At 38.7% G+C, this 20,233-nt stretch overlaps 1 protein-coding gene across 1 annotated transcript in view; it reads left to right on the top strand.

Annotated features, from left to right (window-relative positions):
* The first annotated feature begins 19,744 nt into the window (after window positions 1–19,744).
* ETV1 (ETS variant transcription factor 1) overlaps window positions 19,745–20,233 on the top strand; it is an 88,011-nt gene continuing 87,522 nt past the window's right edge. Inside the window, exon 1 of the mRNA XM_084897109.1 lies at window positions 19,745–19,863. The gene's annotated coding sequence lies outside the window, so the exon portion shown is untranslated. The remainder of the gene's footprint in view (window positions 19,864–20,233) is intronic.

Raw genomic sequence — 20,233 nt, 5'->3', positions numbered from 1 at the left:
TTAATTTTTAAATGTCAGGTAAACAATGTTAGGTAAAGAGAACTCCAGATATGATTAGTAAGTATTAAATACATTTAATCAAAGCCATGATTTCCTTCCTATTAATACATAATATTAAAAACCTTACTATTTATGCACTATATAGCAATTGGAAATGTTTGCCTTAGTAATCTAACTTAGAGTATAAGTTTTACATAATAAGAATTTTAAAAGGTCTGGACCTTTCAATAATATGGTAAAATTACTTATTTTCAAATAATCTTTCTTCATGTTTGATGACTTATATTAGTAACTATAATACTCAAATTTTATCTTGATATTTATTAGAAAAGATGATTTTTACATTAAATGAGCTTAAATGTGGGAGGCAGTATATTAATGAAAAATACTCTAAGTCAACATAGTAGTCAGTAGTTTGTTTTTTTTTTTAAATCCACTTATCTGTGTATAATAAAGGGGTTGGCAAAAGTAGGTTTGCAGTTGTGAGTTAAAAAAAAAAACACACACGGAATTTATTCTTGCATCACTATTTATTTTGTATTATATATTTTCCCATATGAAGAACTGTAAACCTACCTTTGCCAATGCCTGTACAATGGTAAAATAAATAAATAAATAAATAAAATAAAATGTAGTGTTGTTCTTGAAGACCCTATCATTGCTTCCTGAGTTGAAATTATTTGCTATAAGGCGTCTATAAAGTGACATGCTCTTTGTCTGGAGGACTGCATGCTGACATAGCAACCTTAGAAAAAAAGGTCCAATGAAAGTGAAAGATCTGGGAGTGCAAAAGCAGCTGTTTTATTAAAATGGATTTCTTTTTGTACTATTTTTGTCCTTTAGGATCTCCTTACTTTTATCACTGTTCCATCAAAACAGATTGATCATGTATATTGATTTACAGTCACACTGTATAGCCATATTTCTGGTCTTACTTTTATATTAATGGTACATTTTACCCATATCCTTTCATAGCAAGCTTTCACTTCATTTATAAACATTTTCCAGGTTGTCTATAGCTTTCCCTTTAAGTTCAGGTGATGCTCAATCTGCTTAACTTTTACAGTAGTTTTTTTTGTGTTTTTTTTTTGTTTTGTTTTTCTTGTTTTCTTTTTATGTCTAGCCTTAAAAGTGTTTGGTTTTCTATCTGAATTTCTACTTTGACTTTTTACATAGCATTTCTCTTCTGATCATTCTGTCCATTGCTGCCACCACAACATTCTTATCTCAAGTAATGAACAAGATCTGGGATAGTTGAGATGCACTCTTACCTACTGATGAAATTGAAACTAGTCACTAGAATCCTTTTGTTCACAAAGCCAACTCTATCTGACTCCTCAGATATTCTTCATCATGCACCAGCCTATAAATTAATGGTAATATGTTACATAGCACACTCTAAGCAACAAGACTAAACATGCCACTGAATTTAGGCTAAAGGATTCCTGTGAAGTTGATATGAGGTCATTTAAGATCTTCTAGGTCCGTATGTTGAGTGTTCTTCTCTCTTGATGAGATGAGAAGGCTATTAGAAAGTTTCAGGGAGATAAGTTATGATTTAACATTTTAAAAGGATTACTCTTGCTTCCACATTGGAAATATGGTTGTAGGGGAATCCTGACATGAGCAAGAAGAGCATCTTAGTCCTTTCAAGATGCTCTGACAAAAGAGCAGAGACTTGGTCCTGGCTGAGTCACTCAGTTGGTTAGAGCATCACCCCGATATGTCAAGATTTTGGGTTCGATCCCCGGTCAGGGCACATGCAAGAACCAACTAATGAATGCATAAGTGGAACAATAACTCACTCTCTCTCTCTCTCTCTCTCTCTCTCTCTCTCTCTCTCTCTCTCTCCCCCTCCCCCCAAAAAAAGAAGAAATTGTTTTTTTAAAATAGCATAGACTGTTTATAAACAGAAAAATGTATTGTTCAGAGTTCTGGAATCTGGAAGGCTAAAGTGAGGGCACCAGCATAGTCAGGTTCCTGTGACTGGTTTTAGGTTGCAGACTGCTTGCTTCTTGTTATATGCTCATCTGGTGAAAGGGGCTTTGTGTCTCTTAGGCTCTCTTTATAAGAGCATTAATCCCATTTATGAGGGCTCCACCCTCATCACCAAAGCACCTCACAGACTTCACTTTCCAATAGCATCACACTGGGCATGCATTTACACATACGACTTCTATCATTCTTATCTGGACATAAATTCTTAAAAATTGAATTATTAGTTTCTGTATGTGCTTTAAAGTTTTTGATACATGTCACTAAAACCCTTACTCAACCAAGTCATATTTGCCATCTCTTTTATTTTTTTTGTCAAGTCTAATTAATAGAAAAAACAGTTGTCATATTGATTTTATTTTTATTTAATCTATATATATTTTGGTATAAGGCATGAGATTGTGAACTATTGATGTATGTTGTTCTAAATGATTAGTCAATTATCTCAATACCAAATACATGATTATATTTCAGTAAATTGAGTTACTATATATGTTAGGTTGTATTTCTAGATTTTCCCTTACACTCCAATTATCGGCTTATTAATTTGTGTGTTCATATGATGATGTATTAATAATATAAAATGCATTTTAAATTTTACCTCAAATGCTCTTTTTCACACAAAAAAATTTGGACATATTCTTATAAGAAGAATCTAATTGGGATATTGAGTGGAATTGTGCTACATTTATAGATTTACTTGGAATGGATCGACATCCTTGCAATATTGAGTATTCACATCTGTTATCTCTCCATTTATGCAAACAAGTTATATAAAAAGATACTAATTTTCTATAGATTTTTACATACAAGGTCTGTCCATTTTTTAAGGTTTATTATTGCATACTTTATTTTTTATTTTGATTAGGAGTGCTATATTCTAAAAGTATTTTTTATTAAATGCAAGATTGTTATTGATATAGATCAATTTATTTTGTTTATACGTTTTGTATTTATACATTGGTTTTAAACAGTTTCACTTAATTCTCTTTGGTGTCCCAATAAATAACCATATCCTAAGTAAATAATTGTTGCACACTCTTCCGCCTCTCATTTCTATAAACAACTAGTTGGCTCTCTCCACTCTATCAAGCAATCAAAAAAGATTATACTGAAGTGGAGACACAGAGACATATGTGAAATGTTACCATAAAGGGTTATCGGATATATCTTCTCTCAGGACCAAATGTCTAGCATCTGTGATAAATGACTTTTAAGGGAATTAAAGAAATTATGCAGCTCTCATTTGAAGTACATATTCTTTATCATACATCCAACTTTCTGCTAATGGTACTGAGTAGGCCTTTATTTTTTCCTTATTCTTTAAAGGGTAATAAGTTCCTTGAGGACATAAGAAGATATACAGCAAGGTGTATTCATATGGAAAGAAAAGCAGAGAAATCAGTACCTACTGGTGCCCTGCATAGTGTCTGGGATGCAGTCAGTTCTGAATAAACTTGAAATAAAAGCCACTTCATAACAGCCTAGAAAATAATAATTAAAGCTTTGAAAATTGACTTTGACTATGAATTCTGAAATTAAAAGGAATTTTTTCTAACATTATCATCTTCTAGGAGCAAAGGAGAAAAGTTACTATGTGAAAGAATGTCACTGATTAAAAAAAGCAAATAAAATCTCTGCTATCAGTTTAAAGGGACAGCATAATACCATCACCTTTTGCTCTGTCCACATCTTCAAAAACAAATAACAATAAACAGAGTTTAAAACTAGAAACCTACAACTGATGACATATGAATTGCTGCTCCAACTCTAGAAGTTTTTTGTTTGTTTTTGCATTTGTCTTTAAGGAGAAAAAAACAACCTATTAATTGTTCCCTCCTTAGGCCAGTTTCTCAAAGTGGGGAGGGTTAATGTCTGTGCTGGGATAATTGGACTTTGAATATGGCCCATAACATATTTAACTCGTTTCCTTTTCTTGATGCAACATAAGCTACCACTGCTTCCATTGTCACATTGTCATAGGAAATGTAAACAAGTGACTAGTCCTTCAATCTAAAAAATAAAGTAGCTTGAACTAAAAGATAGTTAAGAGGAGTAAAGTTAAATATGGTCTTCATGTTTGTTATTATAAACTAGTCCTTTAGACAATTAATGCTTAGCCTTTAAGATCATAAATTTATTTTGAAATTTCAATTTAAGATAGGGGAAAATGTTCAAGGCATTGATACTGTCCCACTTTAAGGTTCTTGTGAGTCTACTTAAACAGTTATAATAACACATGCTGTAGAAATTTTCTATATTTATTTTAAAATTACTGCTATGTGCATATGTATTATTCTTGGTAGGATGGGCATCTTCATATCTAGGGCATCCCACTGTGATGACTGATTATGTTCCAGCTGGTCTTTCTCTACTTAGGAATGAAATTTTTTACTGGCATAAATTTAATCAGACAATCTTGTTAAAAGTGGCACTGGTCCCAATTCGATGAAAGTTTTGAAAAGGGAAAGTAAAGGAATAAAGACAAAAGCAATAGCCTTTAATATCATAAACCTCTCCAATATGATTTCTAAAATAAGATGGTCTTTGATTTATATTCTAAATTCATCACGTACTGGCTCTATGATTTTCAAAGTGCTGTGGAGCCCCTCTAATTCTTAGCTTTCTGTAAGTTGGAGAATAATATTAATAGTAATATTTTAGGCTTAAGATGAGTGTGAAGCCCCTCATTTTAACCCCTGTATGCATGCATTTAGCCAAGTGTCTCACATAGGGAAATGGGCAACAAATATTTCCTTCTATTGTTGCTGTTTTTCAACCCTAATCCTAATGATAACCTCAACCCCATCCCTAAAACTAAAGCTCACCCTAACCCTTATCCTAAACTAAAACTAACAATAATTCCAATTAAAACTATTTTCCAACCGGTGTCAAAGAATGATTTGCAAGCTCCCATATCAAGATCACTTGAGGCACTTACTAAAACACAAATTCTGGGTCTCTCTCAGCACCCACTGTTTCAAGTTCTCCAGGATTGAAGCCGAGAAACCTGTGTATTTCACAAGAACTTTAGATGATGTTTATGCACATTGAAAATTTCAAAACATTCCTTAAATACTTAAATTTCATTTTTTTTTTTTAAAAAGGCTACTTTCTTATCATCTAGCAGCAAGTTCAGTCAGTCTTCACTGGATCATTTTTTCTTATCAGTATGCTCAAAATGAATGCACACTGCTGGGTTTGTATTTAAAGCGCCATACCCTCTCCCACCCAACTTAGCTCAGGACCCTTCAACACTGCCTCCAGCTTCCTTGGAATCTTCTTTAACTCTTTTCTCCCTTGAGCATTACCAGTGGGATCTTTCTAAAGCTCATTAGACACTCTGTTTTCAATTTCTTAAAATATTTTTTTAGTTTTTAATCATTCTCTACAAAATAATACATTCTAAGTTCCTGAACATAGAAACCAAAATCTCCAAAAATAGGCCTCTAATTCTTTTTAGCTTTGTCTCCGTTCTGTCCCTGACACAGTCAACTCCACGGAAAGAGCAAAATTCACCATTTCAAATGACTAGTTCTGCCCTGCTTCTGTGTCCTTCCTTTAGTCAACAAATGACTTTAAGTTTCTTCCAGGATCCAGTTTGAAGGCCACTTCCTCACAAGAGCTTTTCCTAATCTCTCCAGCTGGAAGAGATTACCATCTTAAAGCCCTTGGTCACACTTTTAAAACACTTAGATTTTTCTTTTTGTGTTATGACCCCTATAGGTTTCTCATTTCCTACAAAATACCATCTCATCTTCATCCCTTATAGTGCTTGGTATAAAATCTGGACTCAAGATTATTATTTTATAGTAATCCTACATGAATAAATGATAGTAACATGTAAGTTGTAATAATGGTTTTTAGAGACACTCGGCATGTGGACTATTTCTCTTTTGGCCCTTGTAATTGCTCTTGGAATGCAAAGGAGTTCTTAGTTTATGGAATGTATTTGGATCTTAGAAATCATCCCATCCAACATTAGCACTATAGTTGGCTAATCTGAGAATCACAATGACTTGCCCAACTTGTACTGTTAAGGATGACATAGGTCCAGAAGTATGCTGGACTAATTCTCTGTCCAAATGATTACTACATTTATTTCATTATAAATTAAGTGTGTTTATTTCTCACATTTGGATAAGCATCCTATAAAATAAAAAGGTAATATGGAAATAGACCAAACAGCAGAACAACTGAACAGCCAATCAAATTGTAATATGCTAATGATATGCTAAAGTTGTTCAAATACTCGCTATGACAGGCACTGACACCAGGGAGCAGATGCGCCACCCAGTAGGTTAACTTGCTGCTAGGGTCTAGCTGATCAGGTCTGAGCACCAGTGGGGTCCCTAGGCCTGGCCTGTGCTCTCTCACAATCCAGGACCCCTCGGGAGGGTGCCAGAAGCAGGGCTCATGGATGTTTCTCATCATTGATGTTTCTGTTTCTCTCTCCCTCTCCCTTCTTCTCTGAAATTAAAAAAAAAAAAAAAGTTCACTATTCACCATGATTCTTAATAAAATCTATAACTATACATTTATCTCTACTTGTTAATAACACTAGAAGGGTCAAATCCTTAAATTCCTTTCAATCCCTTCATATACAAGATGGAACAATCTTAGGAAGTTCAAAATAAAAAGCAAAATTTAGAGCTTAACTCTTTCTTTGCTTTTCTTTCTTTCTTGAAAGTGAATATGCAACTAGTCACTGTGTAAAAAGGTTATACAAGAGCTCAGGTCTGAAAATTCAAAATACAGAGTATGTTAAAGTGTATTATTGCAGTAAATTGCATTCAATTTACTCTTGAATTATCTCTGTTATTGTACATCTATTTGTATTAACTATCAAAATCTTTAGCCCACTTTGTGACTTTGTTTTTCTTTTGTCTCATTCAGCCTAATAACCGCTGGTTCTCTCTTTATTCCAGAAGTTCTGAAGCTGGTGACCCATGAAGTATGTTATTTGCCTGTAGTTGCCATGGGTGGAGCATCGGTAAGAGAGAGATCCAATAGGGAAATGGGCTGCCAAAACTGTCATTATATCATTCAAGAAGCAATACAAATGGTCATTTCTTCCTGTCTTAACATTTTTATTTTTTGCTGTCTCTATTAAGTGGGGTGGAAAGGTGAGAATAATATTCTAATTTAAAATAATTTGCAATGAAAATAAGTGGTTTATATACTTACTCAATGTTTTATTGATTGATTTTAACTAGGATTCAGGTCTATATCATACAAGAGTTGCATGCAAATTACTCTGAAACCGTTGTCAACTTTGGTGATATTAATACTTTAAAAAAATATATCATTGGCTTTCCTTAGAATTATTCATTCCTATTTACAAGGAAAAGTATTTGAATTTAACATCCTACAGAAGGAGGAATGGTACTGCATCAGTTTCCAGGTCCCCTCTGGTAATAGGATATCATAGTAATAAAGGATTGTACTTAGTCATTATTTTTATATACCAGTATTCAGAATGATGAAAACATGGAGTAAATTCATGACAGTCTTAAGTACAGAGCAGAGGTCAGGATGTTTATTGAGATGTTAATTTATGTTTTGTTTTCATTGTGATGAAAGAATTAGAAAAACAAGAGCTACTTACTTTGCCATCTCTATCTCACTCCCTTCCTCAGTCCAAAAAGTAGTCAGGATTTATATTCCTTTTGTTACCTCCAGCTAAAATCTCTTCCTAGATTTTGTTTTTGTAAAAGCCTCAGTTTATTGAGGGGTTTTGCTGGAGGCTGGAGAGAAAGGCAGGGGAATGCAGAAGATTCAGGGTGCAGAAGCCTTGAAGTAAAGAGAGGAGATTGTCTTAAGTAGGGAGGGGATGAAGGGCTGGCTGGACCCATGATTAACAGGAATCCATGCCTCAGTCCTCACTGAACCCCCAAGAGCAAGGAAAAACCTGGGGGAGGATGGTTGAATCCATGGCTCTTCTAGGAAGGCTGATCTAGCAGGACTTGACAAAGACCGCTTTGACTGGCACTACCTATATTCAAGAAGATTGATTTAGGGCTATTGAGCATATCATCAGGGTCATACTTGGCTGAAGAACTGAGGCTTTCCCCCATTTTGCAGGCATCCTGCAAAACTTCTGGCTTCCTGTGTGGTCCTAGAGAGGCAGATGAATGTTGCCAAAATGACCAAAGTTGAATTTCTTAATCAGCCAAGCAAGAAGAGGCTTGGAGTTAGATTCAGTTGAATTTGATGACAGGAAAGATAATGTGACATTTCTTGCTTGTGTGTTTAGGAACAGGCAATTATAATGGCAGCACATATTGAGCAATAAAAATTCTTCTGCAAATGAACTATGAACAGAATTTTGAACAATTTAGTTAGAATTATTTTCTTCTATAAACATCTTTGGATGTGTAGTTCAAATTATGTGTGTCAAATGTACGTATATGTTGCAATACAGTGAAAATAGTGTGATAGTGTGCTAGAATGCATAATGGTAGATAAAAATTCTCAGAATTTTTCAATGGACAAAAAAATATAAAGCTCTCAAATTTGCTTTGATAAACAAAAAAGTGTAAAACCTAAATCCAAAAAAAGTACAGCATTCTTTGCCTCTTATTTCTGTACATCACTACACATTCCAGAGACATGCCTCTATAAAGCTTCCTTATTTCAAGAGACAGCTCAGTGAACTTGCCACCATTTATGATATAGTGGTGGGAAAACATTGTATTGTGTGTTAAGTATCCTGACTGGAGTCCCAATTTCTGACCTTCTCCATTCTGTGCACTGGGTTAAATTGATTAACTTCTTAGTTTCTCGATGGCATCATTTATAAACTTTAAAGGTTGTAAGAAGAGAGTCTAAAGTTTCAGCCAACTTGAATTCTCTATTATAATAATAACAAGAGGCCTGGTGCACAAAAGTCATGCACCTGGGAGAGCGGGGAGAGGTCCCTCAGCACAGCCTGTGTCCTCTTGCAATCCAGGACACCTAGGGGAATGTCGGGCCTAAATGGCAGTCAGACATCCCTCTCAAAATCCAGGCTGCTGCGTGAACTAGTGAACATACTTTTCATACAGGTGAAAGGAATCTTGCTGTTGTTGTATGGGCAGCTACATTTTTTTTTGTCCTGGCTATAAAAAGCAGTATGTAACATGATCCTTCTGAGACAGAAGTACCATTTTCTCCATCTTATGGGTGGAAAAACTGAAGCAGAGAGGAGTTAAGTAATTGGCTTTGTCACACAGTTGTAAGTGTCAGAATCAGGGCTGACCACAAAATGTGCAAGCCAGAGTCCACGCATGTCATCGCTGCATCATCTTGTTTTTCCAGTGTTAGAGTAGCCTTGCCAGGTTTTAATTTTTAAATCTAAGAGACTGTTCCCAATATATAGGGTAGGGTTCCTAGGCCTGGCTGGCAATCAGGGCCATCTATGGGGCAACCAGAGGGCGGGGCGATGGGGTGGTCCCCACTGGCACCCACCTTGGCTAGTGACCTGGCGCCACCCACTGGCCAGCCCCGCCACGCTCCCCCTGCGCCCCCCTCCCCCCCCTGCTTCCTGCCGCTACCCACAGCCAGTCACCTCCTTCTCAGGGGCAGGGGGCAGATGCTCAATGCAAAAGCTGCTCCCAACCAAGATAAGCTCCTGCATTGAGTGTCTGCCCCCTGGTGGTCAGTGTGCATTATAGCAACTAGTTGTTCCACCTTTTAGTGGATTTGCATATTAGGATTTTATTATATAGGATTTTCCAAATAATTTATTTCCATGGGCTTTAGCCAAATAGCCTATGAACTGCCATCTTTATTGTCATTCATGTGCTTAGATGACAGAGGAGTCAGTATAATGATTTCCTGTTTTTACTGTCTTCAGAGTCTATTTGAATTACACAACAAAGTAAGTTCAATACTACTACATTAAACTTACACCAATATTTGAACAAAGGCAACATTAACTATCTTGTTTTATTCACAAGATGCTCTCCAAATGGTTTGTTTCAAAGAAAATCCACAAAGACACCCTTATATTAAAATTATTCAATAAGAATATGCTGCCAGCATTGATGCCAACTACAAAGGATGAGATCAGAAAGTGTTTCACACAATGGCAATGTCTTTGAAATAAGCATCTTCCTTTAGTCTATAGATTGTATTCAATTCACTAAACACAGGGAATGTATGTTTGTCTTATTTGTGATTTCCTTAAAGAAGATCCCTTTTTTAGAGACATCTGCTAGACATGTGCTCACTGCTAACCAGAGACCCAGAATATCAAAGTGCCAGCATGCTTTTGAATGTAAAGATCTGGAATGTTTGCCGGAAATCAGTTCAATAACTGTACAGTTATAGCGTGCATAGAAATGTTCTGTACAATAGCCTTCATCAATAGGAATTATTTGCAATATTTTAATGAGACTAAAACAGGCATTCATTTGGAGTTGGAATACTTGGACTTTTTTCTCAGGATTTGAGGGCAGGAATGAAAGAGAAAGGTAGTAATTTCACTTTATACTTAAGAAAACTGAAGCAGGAATATCATTAACTGACTTCCACAAAGTCATGAGTAGTAATGTTAGGTCCAGAACATAAAGAATCTGAAGCCAATTATCTTTCATTCCATGAAAATAGGTAAAATCAGATAAATTAATTATCTCAGTAAAACGTCTCTCTGTGTTTTGTACTTAAGGGCAAGAATATTTAACCAATAAAGCAAGTTCATGCGCAGCTTCTAAAGAAATAATACAAAATAACAGACACAAATAGATAATACCATGGGGGTGAGAATGTAGCCTGTCTTATGAAATATCTATGAAGTTTTTGTATCTAATCATCAAAGAAATCATATATTTGGTTTTCTTAACCATATAAAATAAGCTAAGCAGTCAAACTGTAGGAAAATATTATATGAGCAAATATGTCAAACATATTTTTCTCTCGCCCTCTATATTTAATTTTTTTCATGTTTATATGTATGCACACACCCTAACGTAACCATGTTTTTAAATTCTCAACTCTTTCCTTTATAGACCCCCAAATTAAGACCATTTATAGAACTTCAGTTGGAAAGCAAATATTTTGTAATATATAACCCACCTGCTGATAATATTAGCGGCCCTTACTAAATTCCATACATTTTATTCACTTTACCAACCAGAACATGCAAGCCCCCCTTCTTTGTTGTTCTTCCATTAGAGATAAGCTGCTGCATTCAACTAGGAATTTTTTTGTGAACAAAACCACTCATTAGAATAGGTATAGATTCATGTCCTTTATTCTCAAAAGTGTGGGTGAATAGAAGGGAATAGGTGAGGGTGAAAAGCTTTTGGGTGGGCTAAGAAATTTTCCCCTATGCCTCTAGTTTTTAGGGTTAACTTATTCAAACAACATACACGCACATTTACAATAGAAAGTCAAATTTTACTTGGTAAGCACAGGGAATTCACATAAGCATGCACATTCCAAAGACAGTGAGGCAAAATGAGGTACATTTGTCATCCTGAATTAAGAAGGGGGCGGTAGGCAATTCATAAGCAGATGACTCCTCTATATGTGGTGTTCCCATTATATCCCTCTGATATAATGGGAACAACCTCGCCTACTGCCCCCTGCCTTTGTTGTTTTGTGTTCTTATTTGGCAAAATAAAGAGCTATTAGCTTTATGGTGAGCCTTAAATAGGTGTTTTTGGTTTTGTTTTGTTTTTATCATTTCAAAATCTGAGGAGCTACTCAAGAACTATCCAATCTTGGCGGTGAGGGCAGCGGGGAGCAGTTGATTACAGTGTTGTCCTGATAAACCAAGGTTGTGTGTGGGTCAATATCTGGTCAGGAACAAGCAAGAGTCAACCAATGAATGAATAAATAAGTGTAACAATCAATATTTCTCTCTCTCTCCTTCTCTCCTTTCCTTCACTTCCTCTCCAAAAATCAATAAATTAAACACACACACACATCAATCTCTATAAAGGACATTCCCCCATATTTTAACACATTGTGGACCAGTAGTTTTATTGCTAGCTTTACCCAGTGGCCAGAGGAGTTTCTATTGAATGAGTACAAAAAACATTTTACATAAATGTTAAAGGCATACCTGCAAATTAAAAACCCATTGCATTTTGAAGTTATTTATTACATGTTCTTACAAGGTAATATCTTTTTAAAGTATGATACCTTGTAAAGCACTGTAATATTTAAACAGGGGAATTCTCAAGATCCATCCACCATGTTTAAGTGAGAAACAATGAAACACTTTCCCTAGGTGGGCTCATCAAGGCTATGGATAGATGCCTGTTAGACTTAGGGCAGCACAGAAGAAAAACAAAAATGGAGATGGGGAAAAGGGAGGGGGTGGGGCCCTCCAACTATGACTTAGATAATAATAATTGATACCGTTTTCTACTGTCCTTATTACAACCTTTTCTTAGAGAAGAACATCGTTTATGTCCACAGTAGAGGCCCATGCACAAAAATTCATGCACTGGGGGTGGGGGGAGGGGTCTTTCAGTCCAGCCTGCCCCCTCTCACAGTCTGGGAGCCCTCAGAGATGTCCTACTGACAGCTTAGGCCCCTCCCCATGGGGAGGGGGCCTAAGCCAAAGTCTGGCCTCCCTCTGCAGGAGGCGATCAGGCTGATCAGGGGATGGCGCCACCCCCATCACCCCACTGCTGCTGCCACTGCTGGCTGCCACAGCTGCCAAGGTGTTTTCATCAACACGGAGTCCAGTCCTTTAAAAAAAAAAGACAATTTTCATTAGGCATTTTCAAGATGTCTCTTTCATAGGGTATGGCATTTCTTTTTTTCTTTTTTCTTTTTTTAATCCTCACCTGAAAATATTTTTCCATTGATTTTTGAGAGAGCATAGAAGAGAGGGAAAGACAGAGAGAAACATCAATGTGAGAGGGACAATTTGGTTGGTTGCCTCCTGCATGAGCCCTGACCTGGGTCCCAGCCAGGGAGGAGCCTGCAACCTAGGTACATGCCCTTGACCAGAATGGAATCCTGGACCCTGCAGTTGGCAGGCTGAGGCTCTACCTACTGAGCCAAACTGGCTAGGGCAGGATATGACATTTCTTAGCCCTTCCTGCAGCAGACCTTCATTTTTTCCTCCAGGAGTGAGGTGGAAAAACCCTAGCTCACCTTCTTGGATTCTTATTACCCAAATTACCAAGAACACTGCAAGTGGCATACTGGGAACTTAGCCAATGAGCAGTCAGAAAAGGTGTTTCCTCTGCAGCTCACGCACAGAGGTGGGACTGCTGGCACACCACGGCTGGCAGGACCTGTTCTCTCTGGGCTTCCCTGCAGCTGCGATGGATGGCAGGCCCTTTCTGAGCCTGTGCCATCCGTGGTTTGCCTCACCGTGCACGCAGTCCCCTCCTGCCCATCTGTGCATGCAGCCTCCTCCTGGGTGGTCATGATGTTATGGCATCCTGGACAATTTGCATACCCGGGTAATATTGAGTAAGAATTATTAACAGCCCTAGTAATAAACTGCTTCAAATTGCTATTTTGATCTTGCTCTAATAATTTTCAAATATATTTCACAACCTATAATCCATAGAGTTTTACTATTACAAAATGCTCTACCTGCAAGGGGGGGATGTTAGATGATCACATATTATTGGAAAGTTTAGTATATTCTCTCAGCAACCCTCTCATTATCCCCATTCTAGGAGGCACTACACCACCTCCACCTCCACTAAACTGTTAGGGAACATTAGCACACGAAAGCCTCTGATAACAGCCAACAGTTATTCTTTTTGTTTTGTTTTGAATTGATTTGATTGGGTTCAGTTCAACTCAGCATTTCTCAAACTTTCAAGCCTGCCCTGGTAACTTTTTCTATCTCTTTTCCTGGTAACTAATACCTCTTAGTATTCCAACACATGTCCTTCCACCAAGACTGACTTTGGGAAACTGTTTTTGCTGGTTTTTCTTATTGTTATGCAACCACCATTGTTCAGACTACCCATCAGAATGTGCTTAAAATCAGACTTGAGCGATTAACAATTGCTCATGGTAGTAGAGTCAAATGCAGTGAGGTTTTTGGCTGTCCGTTCACTGGCTCTCTGACTTTGAGTGAAGGTGAATCCTTCCTCTTTCTTGGGTATCTGTTTCCCCCACGCTAGCATTGCTGTTGCAGTGCTGTTTCAAGGATCCAAATAAGAGCACCCAGGCTGCTTAAGGGCCTAGTGCACAGCTTAGCACAGAACACTTAATAAATTTTTTTTTTCTCAGCTGTTCCTCCCCTCCACATGTTATAATTAAACAGTTAAATATTTTTTTTAAATCTAATTAATTTTTTTTCCATTCAAATTTTTATAAATTTGGAGGGAATTATCTATTTTACTCATCTTGGGATCGTGGGATACCTGTGATGTCCGTGGCTACTGAAAGGTAACTTTCCGTGAGTCTAATTGCAAAGCAGATCAATTTTTAGAGCAAATGTCCTTGAAAATGTCTCTTTAATTCCCATTTAATTTGAACAGACACGCTTGCAGTCCTTATTCATGCATAACTCCCATTTTTATTAAAATGTTTGTTACATACTATGTTTTACATATTGGCTGGGCCGCAAGTTTGACATGCTTGCTCTAGACCCTGAACTAAAAACACCTAAGTTGCTCTTAGGTTCTCTCACTCTGTCTTTTTTAATCCTTACTTTTCCGTTGATTTTTAGAAAGAGAGAGTGGAAGGGAGGAAAGAGAGGGAGAGAGGGAAAAAGAAACATGAACAAATGAGAGTCACATCACTTGGTTGCCTCCTGCATGAACCCCAACTAGAGGGGGATCGAACCCCCAACTGAGGTATATGCCCTTGACCAGGAATCTAACCCACGTTCCTTTGGCCTGTGGGCCAACACACTAACCACTGAGAAAAAAAGGCCAGGGTGCTCCCAGATTCTTGATTGACTGAAACAGTGAGATGATAAAAGTGGAATGATTTAAGTTGTTCCATTACATTGTTCACTGCAGATAGTTTGAGAAACAGTGATCAAGAGTAGCCTTGATCTATGTGGTCAGATATTTGAAGGCTTAATTAAGAATTGACAAGCTCTTATTAAGTATGGCTCCATGTAGTAGAAAATAAGAAGAGTAGTTAAGGCATTGATAACAGAGTAGATGAGCTATTGATGCCTCTTCCTGCTGTCAGATGAAGTTATCCAGAATCTAAGCACTGATATCTCCCATGACATCATGAAGGATTCAAATAACAAGCTATTTATAATGAATGCCATGGCCTTTTCCCCTATTTTAACTGATAATGCTTATTATTTTAGGAATTCTGAGGAGATTTCAGTAGGAGTGGGTGTGAGAATATGGGTGCACAAACAGGAAAGAATATCTTTGTTTTTACTCTAAATGCTAAGATTATTTTAGGTCTCAGTCCTACACATTTCTGAAGCAATGGAGTTGTTCCTGAATGCCTTCCTTGTCAGGAGTGTGAGACACAATGCTTTCATAACAGGTCAAAACTCATTCATAAATAATTTATTTTCTGGTCAGACTGTGTTGCTCCCAAATATATTTGACAAACCAATGATCATCAATATTATTTGATGCAATAGAAACAGGGAGAGATTTTTTTAATTTAGAATACAAAAGGGGACCAAAGATGAAAACCTGAGTTTTATTTAGGATGTGTCATGCAGACACAAAGATTTGTAGCTTTCTTTGATGTGCTCACATGAAATGCTTGTAGTCAAATGGTTATTTTTAAAGTTGAGAAGAAATTCTGGACAAAAGGGACATTTTAAATATAAAAGGGACCTCAGGAAGATCACAAAGAAGTGAAATCACTATCACAAAGTTCAAAGACATATTTTTCTTCAAATACCAAGAAACTGACTTAAGTAGCTTTGGTGACCCTCATTCAGGGAAGACTCTCTAGCTCTTATGGAAGTGATGGATGTGAGGGCATTTTTTTTTTCTTCCCCTTTTCAGAAACTGCTGTTTTGGACCATTATTCTATTTTACTTTCTTGAGACTAATTCATTGTTGGGCATTCTCATCAAACACCGTTTTCTCTTCTCCTTGAATGGCTAAGTTCAACCTTTTTTTTTGTTTCTTTTTAGCTTTATTAACTTATTTTTAAAAAATAAATTTATTGGGGTGACATTGATTAATAAGATTATATGAGTTTATGTAGATTTATATGATGCATGGTCGGTCTGTCACATTGTGTGCCTGCTACCTAAAGTAAAATCATCTTCTGTCACCATATATTTGGCTCTCTTTTACTACCTCCCACCCCATTCCCTCTGGTAACTTTTTGAACTCAGTGGGGAGATGCTAACTGCAAGATAAATTGGCTGGTTGTGTCAGGCATCAAGCCAGCTGACCACCAGTGTCAGTCCCCTGCCTGAGGAGGAGAGGTCTTGGAGACCAGGAATTGACTCCCATCTAGTTGGAAAGCTAGTGAATTTGTTTTAATTATGGACAAGAAATCAAGCTGATATTGTAAACTTACTTTAAAAGGTAGCAGAAAGTCACATTCTAACCAGCAGTTTATGAGTGTCCTTATCACAGCACTGACAATCCTGTGTATTAAAAATGCTTTTTCCAACTTGATGCTATAAAAATGTTCTTTTTTTTTTTAATGTATATCTTGACTTCTAGTGCAGTTAAGAATTATATATATATTTTTAATCACATGTTTGTATTTCCTTTTCTTGGGAATTTGTGGGTATTCCCCAGCTGACAATGGCAGGCTTGAAAGTGGGACCCACATAGTGTCATTTCCTTGTTATCCTTACCTTTTTCTTAAGCTCTATCCTCCTCTCAAATCTCTGCTTCCCTCCCTGAAGGGAACTAAGGAAACCATTAATTATTCCTTACCATTCTGTCAGGCCTCTAACTTCTCCTTTGGAATTATAGGCACCTGTTCATTTTCTTTACCCATTTGGCTATTTAATAGTCTACCTTTTCCCTATCTATTTGATGTAGTTTAGCGCAAACTAGGCCATTTGCAATTTGCATTATATAGTATTCGTTAAAAATATAGTCTATAAAAGTTACTTCTTTATTTAATAATCCAATTTGAATGAATTTTATATTTTAATCATATTAACTATTTAAACAAATAATACAGTTTTAACTTTAGGTTTCTTCCTTTTTTTGCAGCTTTTAGAAATTTGATCTGTTTAACACATGCATTTTTAATGTTTCAATATAAGTTAACTGCAGAAAACTCACTAATGAATTTGATTTGATTTGATTACATAACAGCAAAGGAACTATAAAGAGTTAAATAACTTTGCCCTAGTTGGTTTGGCTCAGTGGACAGAGTGTAGGCCTGTGGACCAAAGGGTCATAGGTTTGATTCTGGTCAAGGGCACATGCCCAGGGTTGCCAACTCGATCCCCAATAGGGGGCCTACAGGAGGCAGCCAATCAATGATTCTCTCTCCTCATTGATGTTCCTATCTCTCTCCTTTTCCCTTCCTCTCTGAAATCAACAACAACAACAAAAAATATATATTAAAAGAAGAGTTAAATAGTTTTATATGCAAGGTTAAAACTTTCCCAACTCAGAAATGATATATTTTTTTTATGGAGGGTGGGGGGAGGCTTTCTCTCAAGAGCTCTTATTTCAAAACCCAAATGGGATTTCAAAATACAAGTAAATAAATGTCAAAGCCTCTTGGCCTCTGCTCTGCCATTCTATGCCTGAACACCTGCCAACACGAAATTTTCCACTCAAGATGGCATTTGCTAAGCTGCTTTTTCAGGGACTCACTTTCTAAAGTAGTGGAAACTTTGTACAACTTCTGATGTCCCGCTGAGTGGACAGACTCTTCTGTAGACTTTTTTTTTTTTTTTTTTTCTCCCCACATTGGCAACATTTTCTGGAAAATGAACTTTCAGCCCATCCAGTGTCTTCAGCCTCTAGGTCTCTTGGCTTTCCCAGTGCCAAGCCTAGAAGATAACCAACAGCTAAACTAAAAGTTGGTGTCTCATTAAGTATCAAGTACAAACAGGACAAAAAGAGGACAGACAGAAGAGAAAGGGGGGAGAGAGAGGAGGGCTTGGTCCAACAGTTCCCTTGCCAGAAGGGCGCATTTGTCTCACAATTTTCACGCTGTTTGAACAAACCTGAGCTGTAGTGAGGCTGGCTGGCTGGTAATTCATATAACATACTTTTCTGTTACTGTTAAGATCCATTAGTTAAAGGCCTAGTGGGTCCAAAGGGGAACAGGGAGCCCCTGAAATACGTACCTAGTAAATGGGGGTTTGGTGCACTGCTGCGGGCTGCCAGTGGGTGGGGAGGAGGAGTGCTCTGAGAGGCCTGTGTGTGTGTGTGTGTGTGTGTGTGTGTGTGTGTGTGTGTTGTGTGCGCGCGCGCGCCGGTTTGGGAAATGGAAACTAAAACTGTCAGCCAGCGAACCTGCAGGATTCCTCAAAGCTTTGAAAAGTTAACAGTAGATCGAAGGTAGAACTGAGAACTACACAACATTAAACGAGGAAAATAGAAACCCATCTCCTATTGGCACTTCCCAAAGCATGAATCAGAAGTTAACTGGTTTGTGCTTAAGGCTTTCGCCCCGCTCTCCTCAATGCTCTCCCTGTCTCCTTTCGCAGCTTTTCCCGTGGTATGCAGTGCACCCTGGAATTATCCCCCTTTTGTGAGCTTTCCTTTCATTTCGATGTTTCTTCCCCTTCTTGCTGCTCCCAGACTTAAGGCTCCTTTTTTTTTTTCTCCTCTTCTAGCGTTTGTTTTGGGACAGGATGGAGAAAAGGTTGCAAATCAGAAAAAGAAAAAAAAAAAAGTTTTGTGGTTGGGGAAACTTGGGCCTTTGTTGTGTCATTTCCCCCCCAGCCCGCCACTCCCCCCGACCACGTGACCAGGCGAGGCCGGAATTTTGTGAATGGAGCTGAGAGGGGGGGCCGTGGGGGCGGGGGAGGCCCCGCCTCCTTCCTTAAGGTGGCCAATCCCTGAGCGGAGCGCTGCGGGGTCAGCAACAAACAACAATGGGCTGGGAACCGCGGCGTGCCATTGGCTGGGGCGAGGGCCCCCGGGGTGGGGGGAGCGCTGGCTGAAGCCTAAGCTCCGCCCCCTCCCCGTTACCCTGGATACCTGTGAGGCTCCAGCTGCAGAGAAGGTCTTTGGAAACTGTTGCTCAGATTACAGAGGCTGGGTTCTCCCCCGGAGTGCTGGGTGGCGGGACACCCCTTGCTATGGGCCCTCCAGCCTGATTGCACCCTCAGACAGTACCCAGGAGCCCCCCTATCCCAGCCTCCAGGTCTGGCTGCACCCCGAAGCCCTCCCTGGCTGGGGTTCAAGTGCAGTTCCCGCTCAAAATGCTTGTAGGTGGTGCGCCTTAGCCCCGGCTGCTCTGGTGGACTCCTTTCAGACTGCACTTCCGTCCTTGCTGCCCCCATTTATTTCTCTAGCAATACGTCTTTCTAAAACTTAGTAAGGAAACAAAAAAATTAAGCAGGAACCTCTCTCCTTCTGGTTGCTGTGGAGCCTTGTGGGCTCACACTCCATTTTCAATGCGTCCCCATACCGTTCCATGTAAGGAAGGAAACTTCCCAGTAGAAAATTGAGAACTGAAGCAACAGCTGCAGGAGGTGTCCTTGGGTTTCTAGCTCTCTGGTCGCTGTAAGGATCACAAGTGAGTTTCAGCGCTCCTGAGTCCCTGGTCCCATCCCCGGGGCCTCCCCTGTCCTGTGGGGCCATGGCTTCTTAAGCGATTCTGCAGCTCCCAGCCCCACAGGAGGGTCAGGGCAAGTGGTTTCCGAGCTTTTTTAATTATTATTATTTTTTTTAGCCCTCCCTTTTTTTTTTTTTTTTTAAATCCTTAGTCATTGCCCTTGAAACTCGAGCATCCTCTCGGCTCGCTCCCCAACTCTCTGGGCTGTGTGGCTGGGTAAAAGCAGAAGAGGAAGTGGAAGCACCAAGTACAGTAAGTGACACCCTCTGTCTCCGTGTACACATAACAAAAGCGCAGGAAACGTGCGGGTCCCTGGGACATCCGAGCCAGCACGCCCCTCCCTCCCGGCGCCTCCCCACCTGCCAGGTGGACTGGAAGCGCCCTGTCCCAGGGGGTGCACGTGGGTGTGTTTGACTTGGATACTTCTTCTCACCTGGATGGCTCCGTGGTCTCCCCAGTTCCCCTCCCAACGCAACCCCTCCCAACAAGCAACAACGTCTCTGCTTTCCCCAGGCACGGACCCCATCGATTCCTTCTTGTGCTGTCCCGTGAAGGACTTGGATCTTGCCTTCCTTGAGCAGGGCCGTGAACAATGCCTTTAATCAACCATAATGATGGTGGT

The sequence above is a fragment of the Pipistrellus hanaki genome (assembly GCF_964339955.1).
Source record: "Pipistrellus hanaki genome assembly, chromosome: 10".
Lineage (NCBI taxonomy): Eukaryota > Metazoa > Chordata > Mammalia > Chiroptera > Vespertilionidae > Pipistrellus > Pipistrellus hanaki.
Note: the sequence above shows the minus strand (reverse complement) of the source record. Positions and strands in the feature narration are given on the sequence as shown.